This window comes from Triticum aestivum, chromosome 3D (assembly GCF_018294505.1).
Source record: "Triticum aestivum cultivar Chinese Spring chromosome 3D, IWGSC CS RefSeq v2.1, whole genome shotgun sequence".
NCBI lineage: Eukaryota > Viridiplantae > Streptophyta > Magnoliopsida > Poales > Poaceae > Triticum > Triticum aestivum.
Window position 1 is genome coordinate 424,576,171 of NC_057802.1, and position 6,000 is coordinate 424,582,170.

Sequence of the window (6,000 nt, forward strand, 5' to 3'; positions counted from 1 at the left end):
TGGACTAACCGATGCTTCAAGGGATTTCCGAGATAGTTGTGTTGGTTGTGTTTTCAAGGAACGAACTATTGGGCAAGCTGAAGAATTATTGAATAACATGTTGAAAAATTATGATGGTTGGACTCTTCCTGAACCACTGCCTAAGCCTACTCCCAAGAAGAGGGGTATATTATATCTCAGTCCTGAAGATATGCAAGAGGCAAAGAAATCTATGAAGGAAAAAGGTATTAAAGCCGAGGATGTCAAAAATTTACCTCCTATTGAAGAAATACATGGGCTTGATACACCACCACTGCCTAAGGTGGTAGAGGTAAATTCTCTAATGAAATTCAATGATAATGATAATCCTCACAATTTGCACCCTAGCCAATGCCTTTATGAGTTTGAAAACTACATTAGAAAGCAAGATCACTTTAATGGAAATGTTATGAAACAATTGAAATACAATTCTGATATGATTGCTCGCTTGAGTGACTTGTTATTTAGAATCTCAAATGATGTTAGAGGTGTGGGAAAGCATGCTTTCATGGTTCAAACTCCGTTAGAACAAGTTTCTAAATCTCAAAGAGAATTGCTTGATGAAATGAATAATAACATGCATGACTTTGCTGTTAGAGTTGCAACTAGAGGAGTGATACGTCTCCAACGTATCTACTTTTACTCATGCTTTCCTCTTGTTTTGGACTCTAATTTGCATGATTTGAATGAAACTAACCCCGGACTGACGCTGTTTTCAGCAGAACTACCATGGTGTTGTTTTTGTGCAGAATTAAAAGTTCTCATAATGGAACGAAACTTTGCGTGGAATTTTTATACAATAAAAGAGAATTTCTGGAGCCAAGACCTCCAGAGAGGGGCACCTGGGTGGGCACAACCCACCAGGGCACGCCCCCTCACCAGGCGCGCCCAGGTGGGTTGTCCCCACCTGGTGGCCCTGCAGACCCTGAAACCGACGCTATAAATTCCCATTTTCCGGAAAAAAATCAGGGAGAAAGAATTATCATGATCCACGAGACGGGGCCGCCGTCACCTCCCGTTCTTCATCGGGAGGCCAGATCTGGAGTCTGTTCGGGGCTTCGGAGAGGGGGATCTTCGTTCTTCATCATCACCAACCCTTCTCCATCGCCAATTCCATGATGCTCCCCACCGGGAGTGAGTAATTCCTTCGTAGGCTCGCTGGTCGATGAGGAGTTGGATGAGATTCATCATGTAATCGAGTTAGTTTTGTTAGGGCTTGATCCCTAGTATCCACTATGTTCTGAGATTGACGTTGCTATGACTTTGCTATGCTTAATGCTTGTCACTTTGGGCCCGGGTGCCATGAACTCAGATCTGAACCGTTTATATTATCATAATTATATCCATGTTTTAGATCCGATCTTGCAAGTTATAGTCACCTACTCTGTGTTATGATCCGGCAACCCCGGAGTGACAACAACCGGGCCCACTCCCGATGATGACCGTAGTTTGAGGACTTCATGTATTCACTATGTGTTAATGCTTTGTTCCGGTTCTCTATTAAAAGGAGGCCTTAATATCCCTTAGTTTCCAGTATGGACCCCGCTACCACGGGAGGGTAGGACAAAAGATTTCATGCAAGTTCTTTCCATAAGCACATATGGCTATTTACGAAATACATGCCTACATTATATTGACGAACTGGAGCTAGTGCCGTATGGCCCTAGGCTATAACTGTCTCATGATGAATATCGTCCAACAAGTCACTGATCCAATGCCTACGAATTTATCTTATATTGTTTCTGCTAAGTTACTACTGCTATCATCACTGTTACACTTGCTACAAAATTACTGCTATCACTGTTACTGTTACCGTTGCTGCTGTCACTACTATCAAAACTATCATATTACTTTGCTACTGATTACTTGCTGCATATAATTAATCTCCAGGTGTGGTTGAATTGACAACTCAGCTGCTAATACCTTAAAATATTCTTTGGCTCCCCTTGTGTCGAATCTATAAATTTGGGTTGAATACTCTCCCCCCCAAAACTGTTGTGATCCCCTATACTTGTGGGTTATCAAGACCTTTTTCTGGCGCTGTTGCCAGGGAGCATAGCTATATTTGTTGATTCACTTGGGATTATTATCAATTTATCACTATGAAGAATCTGAAGGATCCTAAGACTAAGATTTATCCCTCTAAGATGAGGGGAGGTAAGGAACGGCCATGCAGTTCTGCTTTAGATTCACCTTCTGTTATGAGTAAACTTGCAACACCACCACATGCTATCAATTCTAATATGTCGCAAGTTATTGATGATGCTACTTCTGCTATGGATAATGCTTATGATGATGCTTATGATGATGCTAGTACATTGCTTGATAATGATGATGTGCCACTTGGTGAATTTCTTGATGGACAAATTGCTAGAGTAATACAACATGATGTTGTTGAATCTGATGAGCTTGAAACTGAAACTCCTGAAACACTTGCTAGAGCTAGCCTTCCTAGATATGAATTGCCTAAGGTACTGGAAGGTTATGTTATGAATGAGGAGACAACTAGATATATTCTTGCTTGTAGCGATAGAGATGATCTAGAGAAATTACTATGCAAGTATAAAGAAAAAGCTCTGAATGCTAGAATGAAATGTGATCCTAAGTTTTCTACTTCACCTATTTTTATTGATGATAAGGATTATGAATTCTCTGTCGACCCAGAGTTAATTACTTTGGTTGAATCTGATCCTTTCCATGGTTATGAAACTGAAACTGTTGTGGCACATCTTACTAAGTTGAATGACATAGCCACCCTTTTTACTCATGATGAGAAAACTTGCTATTACTTTATTCTCAAATTATTTCCTTTCTCATTAAAGGTTTATGCTAAAGCTTGGTACAATACTCTTGTTCTTGGTTGTGTGCGTAGTCCCCAGGATATGATTTATTACTTCTTTGAAAAATATTTTCCTACTCATAAGAAACAAGCTGCCTTAAAGGAAATATTTAACTTTGTGCAAACTAAAGAAGAGAGTCTCCCACAAGCTCGGGGGAGGCTTTGCCAGTTACTTAATGCTTTGCTTGACCATCCTCTTAAGAAAAATGAAATACTTGATATCTTTTATAATGGACTAACCGATGCTTCTAGGGACTTCCTAGATAGTTGTGCTGGTTGTGTTTTCAGGGAACGAACTGTTGGACAAGCTGAGGAATTATTGACTAACATATTGAAAAATTATGATGATTGGACTCTTCCCGAACCACCGGTTAAACCCACTCCAAAGAAGAGGGGTATATTATATCTCAGTCCTGAAGATATGCAAGAGGCAAAGAAATCTATGAAGGGAACAGGTATTAAAGCTGAAGATGTTAACAATTTACCTCCTATTAAAGAAATACATGGGCTTAACACACAACCACTGCCTAAGGTAGTAGAGGTAAATTCTCTAATGGAATTCAATGATAATGACAATCCTCACAATATGCATCCTAGTCAATGCCTTTATGAGTTTGAAAACTACATTAAAAAACAAGATCACTTCAATGCAAATGTTAGGAAACAATTGAAATCCAACTCTGATATGATTGCTCGCTTGAGTGACTTGTTATTTAGAATCTCAAATGATGTTAGAGGTGTTGGAAAACATGCTTCTATGGTTCAAACCCAGTTAGAACAAGTTGCTAAATCACAAAGAGAATTACTTGATGAAATGATTAATAATATACGTGACTTTGCTATTAGAGTTGCAACTAGAGGAGGTAAAATGACTCAGGAAGCACTTTATCCTGAGGAACACCCAACAAGAATTGAACAGGATTCACAAAGAAATAACACTAGTGCACCTAGTCCTTCTAAAAAGAAAAAGAAGAATACAAACGATAGGACTTTGCATGCTTCTAGTGAACGTGAAATAGAGAAACCTCCTGATAATGAAAATGAAATTTCTATCTCAGATGCTGAAACTCAATCTGGTAATGAACATCCACCTAGTGATAATGAAAAAGATAATGCTGATTTTCATGAAGATGCTCAACCAAATGAAAAAGAACCAAATAATGATGTTCAGATAGAACCATCAATTGATCTTGATAACCCACAACCTAAGAATAAAAGGTATGATAAAAGAGACTTCATTGCTAGAAAACACGGTAAAGAAAGAGAACCGTGGGTTCAAAAACCTATGCTTTTTCCACCCAAGTCAACTAAAAAGAATGATGGTGAAGAATTTGAACGCTTTGCTGAAATGCTGAGGCCAGTCTTTTTGCGTACTCGCTTGACTGATATCTTGAAAATGCCTCCTTATGCAAAGTATATGAAAGACATCATCACTAACAAGAGAAAAATACCGGAAGCTGAAATCTCCACTATGCTTGCTAATTATACTTTCAAAGATGGAGTACCTAAAAAATTTGGAGATCCGGGAATACCAACTATACTTTGCTCCATCAAAAAGAATTATGTGAAAACTGCTTTGTGTGATTTAGGAGCTGGTGTTAGTGTTATGCCTTTCTCTTTATATAAAAGACTTGACTTAACTAAACTCACACCTACTGAAATATCTTTGCAAATGGCTGACAAATCAACTGCCATACCTATTGGTATCTGTGAGGATGTGCCCGTTGTTGTTGCCAATGTTACTATTTTGACTGACTTTGTTATACTTGAGATGCCCGAGGATGACAATTTGTCGATTATCCTTGGTAGACCCTTCTTGAATACTGCATGGGCTGTTATTGATTGCAATAAAAGCAAGGTCACTTTTGATATCAATGGTAATGAGCATACGGTGCACTTTCCGAAGAAACAATTCCAAGTGAATGGTATTAATGTTATTGAAAAATCTCCGACAATCACTATTGGAAGTTTTCAAATACCTCTACCCACTGTCAAAAAGAAATATGAAATGCTTATTGTTGGGGACATCCATATCCCCATTGAGGTAACTTAGTGATTTACGAAAGTTCTTCGGTTTCATGCTAATCGAAAGTGGTTGTTAATAAGACTTGATCAACCTTATTAATGAATCATTTTTGAGCGGTATGAAGTTGATGAATTTAGTAAGCACTACCTTCTGTCCTTACTTTTTATTTTCTGTTTTTATTAGTTAAGTAAAATAAAATGCCATGTTTTGTCTGTTTTCTGAATTTCCCGTGCAATAAAAAATGACCCAAAAATAAAAGTTCTCAGAAGCTCTGAAAATTTTATACGATTTTTTCTGAATATTTCTGAATTTCTGGTGCAAATAATATCATAGGGAGGTGCACAAGGTGGCCACAACCCACCTGGGTGTGCCAGTACCCCCAGGCGCGCCCTAGTGGGTTGTGGTCCCCACGTGGGTCCCCTGACTTACCTCTTCATCCCACATCATCACTTACCTCTAGAAAAAAAATCTCCATTGCTCTCTCTCCCGTGTTCTTGCTCTCAAACCCATAGATTTCGATCTCTTTGCTCGAAGCTCCATTTCCGAAACTATTTCGGGGGATTGTTGCTTGGTATGTGACTCCACCGTTTGTCCAATTAGTTTTTGTTTTATTGGTTTATATTTTGAATAATTAGCTACTCTTGGTGCTGCTGTAGATGAGCTTGCATGTTGAATCCTTAGTGTTCTAAGTAGTTTGAATGCTTGCTATGGCCTCTATGTATCCCTATGAGTAGTTGCCATCAATTTGATAAAGTTTTGTTGACAAATTTTTGTCAACCCAAAACTTTTATTTTTGGAAAATTGTACGCGGACATGATGAACCTATTTGGAAGGAGCTCTTTGAGGAGACGATCCTCGGGGTCATCTTCTAGTGACACTTCTGCTCGCCGGTCTTACGTAGAACCAAGTGAAAGTTCCTTACGAGATGCCGCCACCAAAACATGCTTATGGCCTTGCGATGAATATATGATGCGTGTGGGCATTAAGGAGGAATTTGATCAATATGTTCACAATGCCGGTCTCGGCCCCTACATCACAGATAAGTGCGAACAACGCCACCTTGTCACTGAATCGTTTGTCAAAGGATTTAAATTCTTCCCTAGTGAGTCCAGGGTGT